The sequence below is a fragment of the Quercus suber genome, unplaced genomic scaffold (genome assembly GCF_002906115.3).
Source record: "Quercus suber isolate HL8 unplaced genomic scaffold, Cork oak 2.0 scaffold_259, whole genome shotgun sequence".
Classification (NCBI taxonomy): domain Eukaryota; kingdom Viridiplantae; phylum Streptophyta; class Magnoliopsida; order Fagales; family Fagaceae; genus Quercus; species Quercus suber.
This window is the reverse complement of record NW_027069715.1, coordinates 842837-857994: the sequence shown is the minus strand read 5'-3', so window position 1 is coordinate 857994 and position 15158 is coordinate 842837. Positions and strand designations below refer to the sequence as shown.

Here is a 15158-nt window from a genome sequence, read left to right as displayed (position 1 = left end):
TTGTTGAAATTCTATCAAAAATAAAAAATAAAAATTGCCAAGAGCAATTGGCTTCTGGAACTCCCTTTCTCTATTTTCCCAACAGTTACAAAATGCTTGTTATATAGTTACTAAACAATTGTTAGCTATCTTTTTTCAAAAAGGAAAAATGTTACCTATCACTAGAACTCCCTTGCTCACACACCAATTGTTTGATGCTCAATTACTCAGGCACCCACCTTTTCTACACATTTAGCATTCATTATTTGGTCAAATGCTAATAGTTTGTAAGAGCGTTAGTATTGGTGGTGCTAAAAAACCATATTGCTATTTCTAGCACCACCAATCACTACCAATTACAACGTTAAAGTCATATAGATGGAAATAAGTCATTTCAGCTACTCCTGTGGATTGCTACCATTCTCTTATAGCTGCTTTGCCATTCCCTTCATGAAGAATATAGCATGTCATTTTTTGACCAACTTGCCAGTTTCCATAGCTTAGAGAGAAGTCTTTAGAAGCAAGACCATTTTTCACTCTTACATGATTCAAGCAGTTGGTTCTGGTCGGTACTCAATCAAACCAAACTTCATATTGGCCTGGTAGGAAGAACTATCTTCCGATCTTCGCTATGTTTCATCATAACATCAAGCTTTCCTAGTTTAATTGCGAAGTTTTGCACGTCAAAGAAACTCGGTTTTAAAAGTTAAAAACTTTAAATTCATCCAAGTTAAGGACCCATCTTTTACAAGTTACAACTGGGGTGGAATTCATGTTTTCCGCGTGGAAAAACTCAAAAAGGGGGAAATATTATTAGATAAATAAATGAATGATTAATATTATACTATACGCTCTTTTCACAATGTTGGTCCCAATATCTTAAAGGAATAGTCCCTAATCATTCTATAGTTTGTGCATAATGATCAATCTCAATAATTGAACCAGTACAGCACCATGATAATACCAAACTTTTCATCATAACATCGAGCTTTCCTAGTCAAAAGAAAACCGAAAGGCTTTTTTCAGCTTCCAATCACAATGAAGATTCAAGTGCAATGATTTGGTACTATTTCTGTTCGCAGTTTGACACTGAGGATGTTATCAAGCACAAAATATATACAAGAACCAAAATCTAGGACGGTAAGTGGCAAATTTGTACCTGTTTTGCTCAATACCAATTACACCTTACACAATGTACCTGTTTTGCTCCAAGGAAGAGAGTTAATTCAAAGCCTAGCACCACAAATATAGTACCAAATTCCAAAATATGATGGTAGGTGGCAAATTTAGGTACCGTTCTCCCAAATATATATATATATATATATATATATTTTTAGGTACCGCAATGGTTTCATTTTTAACTTCTTTTTTGTCAAGAAGCAATGTTTTAAATATTCCTACTTTCCTATATGAAATTGGGAGTAATAGAAAGCTCAACGTCAAACAACTGTTTTCGATAATTAACTATTTTGGATCTTGAACTATATATCATATTGGAATTTTACCCATAAATTATCAATGGAGTGAATTTAATCCTTAACATTGTGAAACTAATCAAATGTTAATATTGTCTCCACTTCCAATTGTGAGGGCCTTTTTTGAAAGGCTCCCTAGGCCCAACTCCAGTGTAAAGCTATGGGTCCATTTAAAAAGGCAGAGTACAATATGAGATGCTGAGTTATATAACCTCTACAAACGCCTCGCCTGCCCTGCTATCTCATAGCCCTAGAACATCCGGAATACTTCTCTAGTGATTTCCCTCATGAATGACACATTTGCATGAACTAGAAATTCCAACACTCCAAAGACTTGCTTTGCAGGGAATTGACTAGCAATATCTCAACTATTTTGTAAAAAACAAAAATCTCACGAACACTCTTTGTGGGGTCACTAATTTTCTTGATTATATTAATCTAAACAATTTATTTACACTATCTTCCTAATGACATGTAAGGGAGTGGGTGAACTGCACCATTGCTTGGCAAGAACAAGTGATTATCAATGAATTGTATTGTTCTACCCTGGAGTATTCCAAATTTGTATTTTTCTACTACTTTTTCTACCATAAGAGCATCTCTAATGGTGTAGCTAAAAGCAAAATAATCTCTATAATAGAGAATGAGACAAAAAAAAATGGTCTCCAATAGATTCTCTAAACCATGAATTTTTTTTTGGCTCATGAACAGTAGCTCATCAAATCTGATAGGCTGTACATTAGCAATTGAATTTTTTATTAAAAAATTATACCAGCTACTATTATATCAATTCTTTCTCTCTCCTTCGGATTTTTTTTTCCTCTCATTCTCTCAGTTGCTTCTTTTCTTCTCTAATCTCCATTGCTTCTTTTCTTTTTTTCTCTCATCTCTGTCACTTCTTTTTTTTTTTTCTCTCATTCTCTCTGTTGCTACCCAACAAAAAAAAAAAAAAAAAAAAAAAAGGAGAAGAAGAGAGAGAATGAAAGCTACTAGAATGTTCTTGAATGTGAGGGAGAAAAAGAAAATAAAAGAAGGGGTGGGGTGGGCAGAGATAGGCTAGAAACATGTGTGGAGGAGAAACACAAGAAAAAAGAAACAGAAAAAGAAAAAAAGAAATGAAAACGTATGGATGAGAATGAATTCAATGAAATGAAAAATAATATAAAAAATTTATAAAAAAAATCTTAATTGAGAAATGCTACCACAATATTTTCATAATAAATTTTAAGTAATAGATTGTTATTAGTTAATATTAGTGAGTAAAAAAATAATTTCAACGGTAGGTTCAAATTAGAACTAGTAACAACTTTCCATATAAGATTTTGATGTAATTCTTGTGAAAGTATTGCGAAAAATGTTGTGAATATAACACTTTTCATTGAAAAATATAATTGTTGGGCATGAATATAGGAAGAATAAATGATGATAAAAAAGAATAAAGAATGAATGATGAAATAATATTTAAATAAGATAAAGAATTTGTTGGAAAGTGTATTTGAAAAAGTGGATAGCTAAAAGGTAAAAGGTACTGTTCATTCTTCAAACAGTACAAAAATTTGAAGAATCTGCTGGAGATGCTCTAAAAGCATTAGCATTATGGGTGTAAAACCCTCCAAGTTTCTATTTTACAACTCAAATTATTAAAAACCTGCAACATTCGAGCATGTAGATGTAAAATTTATACCCTCTAGCTACAATAAGTTGCTAGTTATACAACTTATTGTCCAAAGGTTGGAAAATTAAGCCCTGTTTGGTGGAGTAGTTAAACAACACATTTTTCAGTTTTTAAACAACAATACACACATTTCCAGGCACTTTTTCACCCACACGTATTTCAAAAAAATAAAAACAACATTATTTAAACTCCTCTACCAAACGGGCCCTATTTTCTTATTTTATTACTCTTCACTCTCTCTGTTGGTTTGCTGGAGAGATAGAGACAGAGGAAGAGAGGAAAGAGAAATGAGATTTTTATATTATTTTATTAAGTAGTTAATATTATTTTATTAGGTTATCTGTAAAATTAAAACCTGAGATGTAGGGTAAGTTGTAAAATTGGTTGGTAAAGTAGATAAAGTGTTATTTGAGAATGCAAAATATGTTTTTTTTTTTTTTTTGGCATCCTCTGGTGTTGATGCTCTAAGAGCAATCGCACTAGTCTGTGTAAAATATTCAACCTACCTTTTTCTATTTTACAAAACTAGTTTTCCAAAATATCCATATCAATTTATCTATTATACACTCTCTTTTCTTTAAATAATCATTTTATATTCTTTTTTTATTAGTTCATCCACCAATGTCAAAACACACACACACACACACACACACTCTCTCTCTCTCTCTCTCTCTCTCTCTCTCTCTCTCTCTTGATGACTAAAATTTCTTTCGTTTTCTTCTTCCTCCCCTCTTTCTTCATTGAAAAACCCCATAAACAAACCAGAAAATTCCATAAATAAACCTCCAATCTTCACATCGACACAAACACATATCAATCAAGTAGACATGCCAAAACGGGTCAGAATTTAAGAACTTGACCCGACCTGACATGAACCCGAATTTTTTTACTAGAAGCAAACATAGGTTAACCTGTGACCTAACTTGATTTTTTGCGGGTCAACTTGACCCTACCCAGATAACCCGTAACCTGACCCGTTTAAAAAAATTCGCTAAAAAAATATTTAGACTATGTCCGGATACTAGGTGCATAAAGCACAAAGCACTGAAACCAACCAATAGTCAATAGATTATAGATGTTCACACTTCACATGAGACAAGACAAGACAACCACTAAGAGCTTCACATTCAATTTGAGCTTCACAAGTCACAACCACTAAGAGCTTCACAAACATGAGACAAGACAAGACAATCATTAAAAAAAAAAAAAAAAAACTCATTCATTTTGATACGATCACACTTCACAACTCACATACTAGACTCACTAGTAGTCTGTAGTCTAGTACACTAAGTCACTACTCACTATTTACAAGCACACTAAATGGCTAGATTTAGCTTGTAGTAGCCGACTAACTGTAGTCCACAAAGGCACAAATGTGACAAACCACAAAGCTTCCTCTCCTCTTGCGCCTCTACCCTTTTGTCCTTTTCACACTTTCACACAAAGCTTGAAGTGTTTCAGTTTCACACTTTCTCAGTTTCACTCTTGCACCTCTACCCTTTTCTCTGCCTCTACTCTTTTCTCTTTGCGCCTCTACTCATTTCTCTCTGTGCCTCTACTCATTTCTTTTATATTTTTCTTTTATCATCTCTATTTAAATAATCAAATAGAAAGCTATAGTAACCGTGCATATTTACACAATTGTTGTAATATTTTTGTACATGTACAGTATTATAGACCACTAATGTGGGTAATTTTTTAGCAAAAATATGTAAAATGAGCACTTTTTCTATTTTCCAATGATTGATGCAATTGCTCTAAGGACCACAACCAGAGTTGCTTGTTTCTCCTGATTGATCTGTCTAGACTGGCGCCTGGCCGCCTTATTTTATGCTGAAATGTTGTGCATAGTATGATTTTATAAATAAAGGTGCACAAGTAGGTTAAAAGAAGCAAGCACGAATCCTTCTCCAAACCAATTAGATTTCTGTTTAATTTGGACGATCTAGCTTGAGTGAGTCTTGAACGAGTGACATGCCAAATTCTCAGATTCCTTTAATGTTTCACTTACACTCTAGTGAAATCGATTTTGCTTAAGCAAAATTACACTGCTTCAATTCTTTGATCAGCCCCAATAGTAACTGAATAAAAATTAATGTGTCTTGGAATTAGCGAACACTTAAAACATAACAGATTAAAATATAAAACTTGTTGAGAAAAATTCTAATGAGATATTTGTTTGAGAGAATTTTTTCATACAAAATATTATCAGATAATGTATTTAAGTGTTCTTTATTCAGTTAGGAATTTCATTTCGTTGTGAAAAAAATTATTGCTCGGTTACTGTCAAGGTCCAGTAAGATGAAAATCTCGAGAGTGGTTGTACTCGTAGATATAACACAATAATTGACCTTATGATAAAACAATAAATAAATAAAAGAAAAGAAAGAAGAAGACAATTTTGGTTGGAAATTATGAGCGTAGAAAAATGCAATTTTGGAATAAGCTTGATGGCCCACCTTCCTCTAAGCAATAAGCTATTATCAGATAACAAAAGAAAATATTTTCCTAACCAAATAATCTTGTGTGGGATAATTTATCTAATTTTTTGCTGAAAAGTTTTAGTGAAACTGCATTATTAGTCTTTAAAATTCACTTTATCAATGCAATTAGTCTCTCAAATTTCAAGTGAGCACTATTGGTCCCTAAAGTTTTAAAAGTGAGTGGTACTAGTCTATTTGTTAACTGTAATTAGTGGTATTACTTATGTGACTAACAAATTAGTGACTCGACATATTTTTAAATAAAAAAAATTAAAAAAATTATTTACACATCACGATTTGAGTTGTCAAACAATTAAACTTCTTCTAATCCCAAAACAACCCAAGTCCCCTCAACCACAATCTTCATTCGACTTCCATACCAAAACCAAATACCACATTGCTGCAAATACCATCACAAAATCAAAATCTTCTTGAACCGTTTGGTTTGTCAAAAGTTGTGGAGTCAGAGCCATTGAACTCAAAATTGGAGACCATGATGGGGCAATTGTTCTTGCAAGCCAAGTTGCCTTCATGAGAAATGAGAGAGTCCTAGTCAGACTTGGAGGCCTTTGGAGTCTTTGGGACCATGATCCTTTGATCTTAACAAGGACATGAGAAGTGCCCAAGATGGAGGCCAACACTTTAGGGAGCAATTGCACTTACAAGACAAACTTCAAGGACTAATAGTTTAGTTTTGTCAAAGAAGGGTTTAGTAAAATGATTTCTCAATCTATTAATTATCAGAAGAGAAGTTTATATACAACTCGAGTACAACTCAGAGAAGCTAAAAGTTGTGCAACTAACTTAACAAACAAAACAGAAAATCTTACTAACTCAAGCACGTGAGGCACGTGTCAACACTAAAGGAAAATTACAATGAACTAAACTGTAAGTCGTTTCTGTACAAAGTAAGGAGAACTGAATTAAACTACTGTCGTTTTTGTATTTCCTTTATTCTATTGATTCTGCAGCTAGAACATTCAACTACTGAACCTTGTTCTGATTGTTCTTGTTCAATGACTGCTTGTTCAAACTGCTTTTTACTTAATTTCTGTTTATCATGACCTTGATAAGTTTCTCCAAAATATTTTTTAAAAAAAATGCTAAAATATATTTGTATGTTGAAAACTTCAAAAATAAATAAAATTTTAAAAAGTAGTACAAAATTAAAAAGTACAGCTTAAATTTAAAACTGACTCATTCAAACAAAAAATGATATTCCTGAAAAATCTAGAATTGTACCATCATGGTGATGGGTCCAGTTAAAAATTCCATTGTTTTAATGAGCGGACGAAAAACACCGCTGAAAGTTGTATCATGGTTGACCTAAGTCTCCGTCCTCAATCGAACAACATGACTTTAGAGTCTCCTTCCTGGTTGCACTGCAAATTGCAAATTGGCATAACTGCCTGACACAAACATGATTTGTAGAATTTCACCTCTTATTGCTTTCCTGCTTCTTTTCTGCATTCGTTTTCAGTCCACCAACACTACCACCAATGATACTGTCACAAATACCATCCAACCTGGCCATTCCCTGAATACCTCCGAGACCATTGTATCCACTAATGGAATCTTCGAACTTGGTTTCTTCACTCCAGGAAATTCAACAAAGTATTACTTGGGAATACGATTCAAGAAAGTTTCCGAGCAGAATGTTGTTTGGGTTGCAAACAGAGAGTACCCATTCCCAAATTCCTCTGCAGCTCTTTGTCTTAATTCGGATGGAAATCTTGTAATATCCGATGGCAGAATGACATACATGATGGCCAACACTTCAGCTGGAAACGGTACCTATGCCATGCTATTGGATACAGGTAATCTGATAGTCACAAACAAGGTCTTGGAGGTTTTGTGGCAAAGCTTTGACTATCCTACTGATACTATTTTTCCCGGAATGATACTTGAATTAGATTTTGTGGCAACATCATGGAAAAGTACAGAAGACCCAGCTCCTGGTCTTTTCTCCCTACAGCTGAGTTCTTCAAAGGATCAGCTAACTATAAGGAATGGGTCTAATGTATACTGGACTAGTTCAATCTATGCTTTTGGGGTTTTATCCGACAGTAATTGGAACGGGTACGGTATTTCTTGGCCTATTAATTACACTACTGGAATTTCAAAAATGGTGGTGGATGTGTACGGACAGCTTAAACTGCAGTCGTGGTCAGAAGATGATCAAAGGTGGCATTCGTTACAGTCATCTAGGTGTGGGGATTATGCTTTATGTGGAGCTTTTAGCATATGCAGTGAAACTGCTGAAGTACGATGTGGCTGTTCGACAGGTTTTAGACCTGTTTCTGCCGATTCTTGGAGTAAAGGGAACTCGTCCAATACTGGCTGTGTAAGGGAAACTGTTCTGCAATGCACTAAGAATATTGATGTTCAGAAAGATGGGTTTTTTCGCATGTCAATAGTTGATTGGCCTGATAATCCGCAGCATCGGGAGACAGCCAATCCTACTGACTGCCAATCGGCTTGCTTGAACAACTGTTCTTGTGTTGCTTATGCTTTATTATTACAAACCGCGAGATCCCAAGTTTCAATGCTTAGTATGGCATGGTGCTCTATTGAACCTGAAACAACACTCAGCCGATGACACAAACGGAATTGATTTCTATCTGAAACTTGCTACTTCGGATTTGGTCAAGCTAGGTAAGAAATTTGAAGACTTGTTAGTAATTAGTTATTAGCTAGGTATGGTTCAATATCCTTAAACGCAATGCTTAGGGGAGTGTACGTAAAAGACTAGACTTTGCCATCTTAATAAGTGTTAACAAGCACAAACAGGCACATGCCAGTTTTGTTTCTGACTATGATATTAAAGCCTACAAAGTATATCTCTTCAGATTTAAGTGAGCTAATATTCTCTCTAGTAGTAATTGAACTAATTAAGTTTAAGCACAAGAATTTCAGGGAATTTTACAGAAAGGGGTTGAGGTGGCTGTGAAAAGGCTTTCAAAAAGATCTGGGCAAGGTTGGGAGGAACTAAAAAATGAGGCAATGCTCATCGCCAAGCTCCAACACAAGAATCTTGTCAGACTTTTGGGCTGCTGCATTGAACGGGATGAAAAGATACTTGTTTATGAGTATTTGTCCAACAAAAGCTTGGATTTCTTCCTTTTTGGTTTGTAGTTTCTCCTATTTTGAAGTTTTTATAAAATTGTGTTTTGTGCTATTGTCCTTTGAACGTGTGCTACTAATTGTGCATTGCAATTTACTCATTTTATGTAAATCAGATCCAAAACAGCGCTAGATTTTAGATTGGGGAACACGACTCCGAGTCATTGAAGGAGTTGCTCAAGGGCTTCTTTATCTTCATCAATATTCCCGGTTCAGGATTATTCATAGAGACCTTAAGGCCAGTAATATTTTGTTGGATAGTGACATGAATCCAAAAATATCAAATTTTGGAATGACAAGAATATTTAGAGAAAACGACTCTCAAGCAAATACCAATAGGATTGTTGGCACTTAGTAAGTTAAATAAAAAAAAATAAAAAAAAAAACTTCTGAATCATAGTAACAAACATGAATGTATTCATGTGCCCATACATTTAAAAAAAAAAATTGAAACTACTAATTCTTTTTACTTGATAATGGTTTCTAGTGGCTATATGTCCCCTGAATATGCTCTAGAAGGCCTTTTCTTGATCAAATCGGATGTTTTTAGCTTTGGCATCTTATTGTTAGAGATTGTGAGTGGTCAAAAGAACACTAGTTTTTATCTAACCGACTCTCGCCATCTTCTTGGATATGTAAGTATCCTATTTGCACTTTCACTTGTAAAAACTTCTAATCACTTTTAAATTCTGGTTTTTTAGTTGGGATTTGCTGAAAAAAATATTTAATCACTATTAATGAAATGAAAACTATCTAGTAATCCTTAGGGGGAAAAATGTGCCATACGTATGAAGTCCCTTGCTTTCGAGAGGGTATTATACGATTATGTGTAATGGTTACATATGAAAGAGGTTACTTACACATGTGCCGGTTACATAAATTATAAATTCCTTGGTCTAAATACCTTAGAACCCTGACCAAATTTCCCCTGACTTTCAATTGATTATTCTTTTCTTTTTTTTTTCTTTTTTTTCCTCTTGTCTTTAAGGCATGGGAATTATGGACAAGTGAGAGGGGATCGGACTTGGTGGATCCTCTACTTGATGATGTATCTTCTATGCATGTGGCACTCAGATACGTTAACATAGCTCTCCTCTGTGTTCAAGAAAGTGCAGCAGTAGCCAGCAGATAGACCTACCATGTCTGAAGTTGTCACAATGCTAAGCAATGAAAGTGTAGCTCTACCTTGTCCCAAGCAACCAGGTTTCTTGAATGTGGGAACTGTCGTGAAGGAAAACCAAATTAATAGCATGACTGAAATTTGCTCTGTGAATGATGCATCGATTTCAATTGTGCAAGGCCGGTAACATTTCAAATTCCACAACTTTTAAGTTTAAAACACTCAAATTCTTTGCTTATGGAATGATCCATAACTTTTATTTAGACGTTATAATTTTCATTTTATGTTCATTTCAAAATCCACTTAATAAAGTTTGTTGTGCTTTGGATCATGCATGCTTTATAAAAGTTCACAATTTGAAGACAATATTAGAGTGCAAGCTGTGATCTTTAACAATGGTGATCTTTGACAATGGTGATGAAGAATTGAGAGAAACAATGTGAATGAGAAAATTGTGTATCTTGTATTGTATATTGCCAATAGATTACAAGCTGTGTCTTTATATACATGGATCAGAGTAGTAACTAACAGAATTATCCAAACTATAAGCCACCAATACAAAGAGAACACGTGTAAAACAAACTGTAACTGATTAACTAATAAATACTGATATGCGACTTGTAGCTTGGTAACGCTAATGCAAAAACGACATGTAGCATTACTGGTCTTCTTCCTTTTCTTCTTAATACCAACTGTTGCAGTCTTAATGTCTTCTAATAGACAAGAAGAAAAGCAAAAGTCAAACAGAAGGAAAATTATTAATTTACATTATACTATCAATATAACAGCTAACATTGTAAAACTAAAAAAATATGCACAGAGCTCTAATCCAATTTCATAATTACTGAGAAATATTAAATTACTTTCACAAATTCTATATGCTTCTTTAGCTCCACTGGTAACTGATATTCAAAAGAATAAGATCCACTTGACACATTAGTCAGATGAGACAAAGAAAACGTACCTGAAAGGAAATTTGAAGCCTATATCCTAAAAGCTGCCTGCATGAACTGTGATGAATACCATGTCATCTTGGGACCATGAATGCTGTTTAAGGCTTTAAAGCTGCCTCGAAATGTCCAACACCATTCTTGAAATTTCAAAAGTTCGTTTGCAACCCAAACTTCGTGTTCTGACTTCTGTGGTAGTCAGTGATGGGCCTAGTTGGATACTCTATTATATGGGTGGTAGCATTGGTGGACTGCAAACCCAGGCAGAAAAGAATGAGGCAGCTATATATTCTGGGACTATCTTGGCTTTTGTCCTTAATTTTCTTTTTTATTTAGCAATTTGCCCCTGTTTACAAATTATATTGGGGCGTGCCCCTATTTCGAAACTCGATTATCTTAAAATCGAGTTTCAATGAAATACTCGGTTTGTAGAAAATCGAGTTATGCCCGATCAAACTTTAAAATAAAAAAAAATTAAAAAATTTGCATGGAACTCAAATATCAAATAATCGAGTTACATGCAAAAAAAATTTTATAAGTGAGATCCCTATAGTGGCGTTTTTATTCACTATAGTGATGTTTTAAAGCTCTATAGCGGCGTTTTCCTACAAAATTTTTTTATTAGTGTTATTACCCCATCAGGGAGTCCTATAGTGACATTTTAAAGCCCTATAGTGGCGTTTTTGAACTCAATTTTCTACAGATCGAGTATTTCGTAGAAACTCGATTTTAAGATAATCAAATATTGAAACAGGGACATATCTCTATATAGTTTGCAAACAAGTGCAAATTGCTAAATAAAAAAAAAATAGGAGCAAAAGGCCGGATAGTCCATATATTCTGCACGGATTACACTTTGCACACAAGTCTGTAGTTCTCAGATTTATTAGGAAGGATTTAGGTTATTAGAAGCTGGGCCATTCAAAAGAGCCACAGTTTTTGGCCCATTCAACGCACGTCTTTGAAAGAGCTAGACCAATGAGCAAAAAGATCCACATATCCTGGGCCTTTGATCCTAAACCAATTTCCTGAGGCCCTTGAAACTTGAAAGTGTTCTAGGACTAGGGGTAGATAAACTAGATATACCTCTTTTCAAGCAAAGAAAGATCCACGTCTCTGATAAAACAGTGGAATTTCTCACCAAAAGTGCAGTGTTTTAGACTAATTTAGTCCAAAACATGAGCTCAAAAAAAAAAAAAAAAAAAAAATTAATCCAAAAGGACCAAAAAGCATGGAAATACCTTTCTTTCTTTTTTTTCTTTTTTTTTTTCCTAAGATGGGAAAAAATTTATACATAATATTCACTCCATGATTATTGTTATTTATTATTAAGCCAAAATATCATTTGAGTTTTTGGTATTGACAATACTTGAATCCTAAATCTCTTATTTGAAAATAAGAGGTTTTTTGGTTGAATTAACTTGAATCTACCAACATAAAAGTCTTGAAGCGATCTCTAGCATCTGATAAAAAAAATATAATATGATAGTTGGTAAAGTCAATATTTTCTTTGGAGAGAGCCAAACCATTTACTTCTGATTATCTCTCCTCAAATAAAGTATATACTTTGTCCCTTCTATATCATAAAAATGACATTTATAGATTATAAATCATTGTTAAAAAAACCATAGTTGTTGAACCCAAAGTAAAATTTGACCTAACGTAAGCTTTGAGTCACTAGTTGAATTAGTAAATTACGAGTTGAATAGTGGCAGAATATACAAGTTGAATCTCAAAATTTCTTGATTTCTAATTTGAAATAACAAGATATTCATATAAAATATTGTAGTAGTTGCATACCATGTTAGCTTTAGCCAAGATGTGTAGGATTAAAACTAATTGATATAGACAATAGGACATAGAGTAAAACATTTACAGAAGTTTATAAATAAAAAACATGTAGTAGTTGCATACCACGTTAGCTTTCGCCAAGACGTGTAGGATTAAAACTAATTGATATAGACAATAGGACATAGAGTAAAACATTTACAGAAGTTTATAAATAAAAAACACAAACTTTTTAAAGTTTAGAGATTAAAACTTAACTTTTAATAAAATTTTGGTACGAAAATAATTTTTTTATTATAATTTTTTTTTTTTTTGAGAAAATAGTCTAAAATATATTTAATTGTTGGTCAAAACTCATAACCCATTTTCCAATGGTCTATCTGCGGATGAAAAGTCTAGGATCCTTCAAAACCCTATACCATGTCAAGCATCCGAATTTGCTTTCACATGCACAATCAATTGTAAGAGAAATTCGTTCTAAACCACCCTCCACACTACTCTATTTCCTCAACAGCAACAAAATGCTTCGTATAAAGTTACCTTGGAGGCTCTCTATGTTGATTCTCTTCAGTTTCAATGAATGAAAGTTTTGTTGCGTTTTCAAAAAAAAAAAAAAAAAAAAAACAATTGTTACCTTTCACTAGAACTCCCTTGCCCCACACACCAATAGTTTTATGTTTGCTCATTACTCAGGCACTTTCTACACAATTTGAATTTGTTATTTGATCAAATGCTAATTGTAAGTTGTAACAACGTTGAAGCCATAAACAAAATTATAAAATGGTTATTTCCCCTACTCCAGTGGATTACTAATTACCGCATATCATTGTTCGAATAACTTGCCAGTAGCCATAGCCAAGAGAGAATTCCTTAAACGCAGGCCCATTTTTCTCTCTTACATGATTCATGCAATTGTTTTTGGTTGGTATTTAAAAAAATAATTAAATAAATAAATAAACTTCATTTTGACTTGGTAGGAAGAACCAAGGTTTTCAAACCCAGACCAAACCAAGCGGTCTGACCGGGTTAACTGGGAACCGGACTGAAATCCGGTTCTTTAGCATAGAGAACCGGGCATGCCTTCAAATTCTGTCAACCCCTTAAACCGGGGTTGGACCGCACGGTTGATGCAAAACCAATGGCATGAACCGTACGGTCCAACCCCGGTTCAAGCATGCTTGTTAAATAAGAAAAAATCATAAAATGCGCTTACCAAGTTTAGAACCTCAGACATAGAGCTGGAGCCTAACCACTCAACCAAGCTTGCAAGTTGATGCCCAAAAATAAAAAATAAAAATAAAAAAGAAAATACTTGAAGTAAACTTAACACAATTTTATATATATATATATATATATATATATATATAATACTTAACACAATTCTATTCTACTTAATTAAATTATCCATCTCTTACAAGGAATAAAAAAAAAATTAAAATTAAAATCTTTCAAACATATTCAACTTTACTTCAAAATTAATCATAAATTTTAATATTTTCGTAGTTATTATTTTATTTTATTAACTTTCTTATTTAATTATTAAATATATGCTTGAAAATCATTAAATTTCCCTCACATATATAGATATATTAGTCAATTTCGCTTTTTATAAATTTAATATCTATATTTAGGTTTTAATTAATTATTAAATTAATTATGACATTATGGGCGTAAAAACCCAACATTGTGTATTGGGCCTAGGGCCTTATTTTAAGGTTAAAGTGTGTCTGAAGAGAAAAAAATGATTGAGAAGGATTCCATATGGGAGAGATATACCTAGAAATGATCGAGGAGTATAGTTCGAAGAGAACATCAGTAGTCCGTAGAGTATATTTTCCTCGAATATAAAGAGTCTCGATCAAGCAAATATCTGGGAAGTTCGAGTGATCTTCCTAACGATTCCAATGTTAAGGATAAGCTTTGGGCATTTATGAAGATGATAAGAACAGAGAAATATCTAAAAGAAAAGTTGCTACCACCGCATTAAATGCACTGCACCAACTTTTTTAGTCGCATTAATGTGGAGAATACCTTTAAACAGTGCAATCTCAACTACTGCACTCATGAAGAACCGTCGAAGATATCTGATGGGATATATGCTCAAGTGAACGTTGAGATGAAGACAAGTGGACGACCAAGATAGTCTAAAAGAAAATTATATAAATGTAAGAGACCTCTTACAGAAAGGGGGGGGGGGGGGAAGGAAAAAGAGAAAGGGAGAAAAAATTCTGTTGTAGTTCCAAGAATGATATATACAAAAGTTTGTCTCTTCGGACATGAATATATTTAAGTTTCAAGTTTGTGCTTGCACAGATTCATCAGTAATGTTTTTGTTGAACGTTGTTTAATTCACAACCAACCCAGCTTTTTCACCCACTCTCTACAAATTCATTGTTTTAGGTTCATTGGGCTCATAATCCAAATCTTATAGGCTTGGGCTACAAATCTTTTCCCTACAGACATCATCACGGTTCGACCTCGATTCGACCTCAAAAACCTTGAGCCTCTCCTTTTTACGGTTCAATGAATGGTCCGGGTCTAAAAACCTTGGGAATAACCATCTTC

The 15158-nt window shown here is 33.7% G+C and overlaps 1 pseudogene; it reads left to right on the top strand.

Annotated features, from left to right (window-relative positions):
• Positions 1-6903: 6903 nt before the first annotated feature.
• LOC112040664 (G-type lectin S-receptor-like serine/threonine-protein kinase At4g03230) lies at positions 6904-10186 on the top strand (annotated as a pseudogene).
• Positions 10187-15158: the final 4972 nt, after the last annotated feature.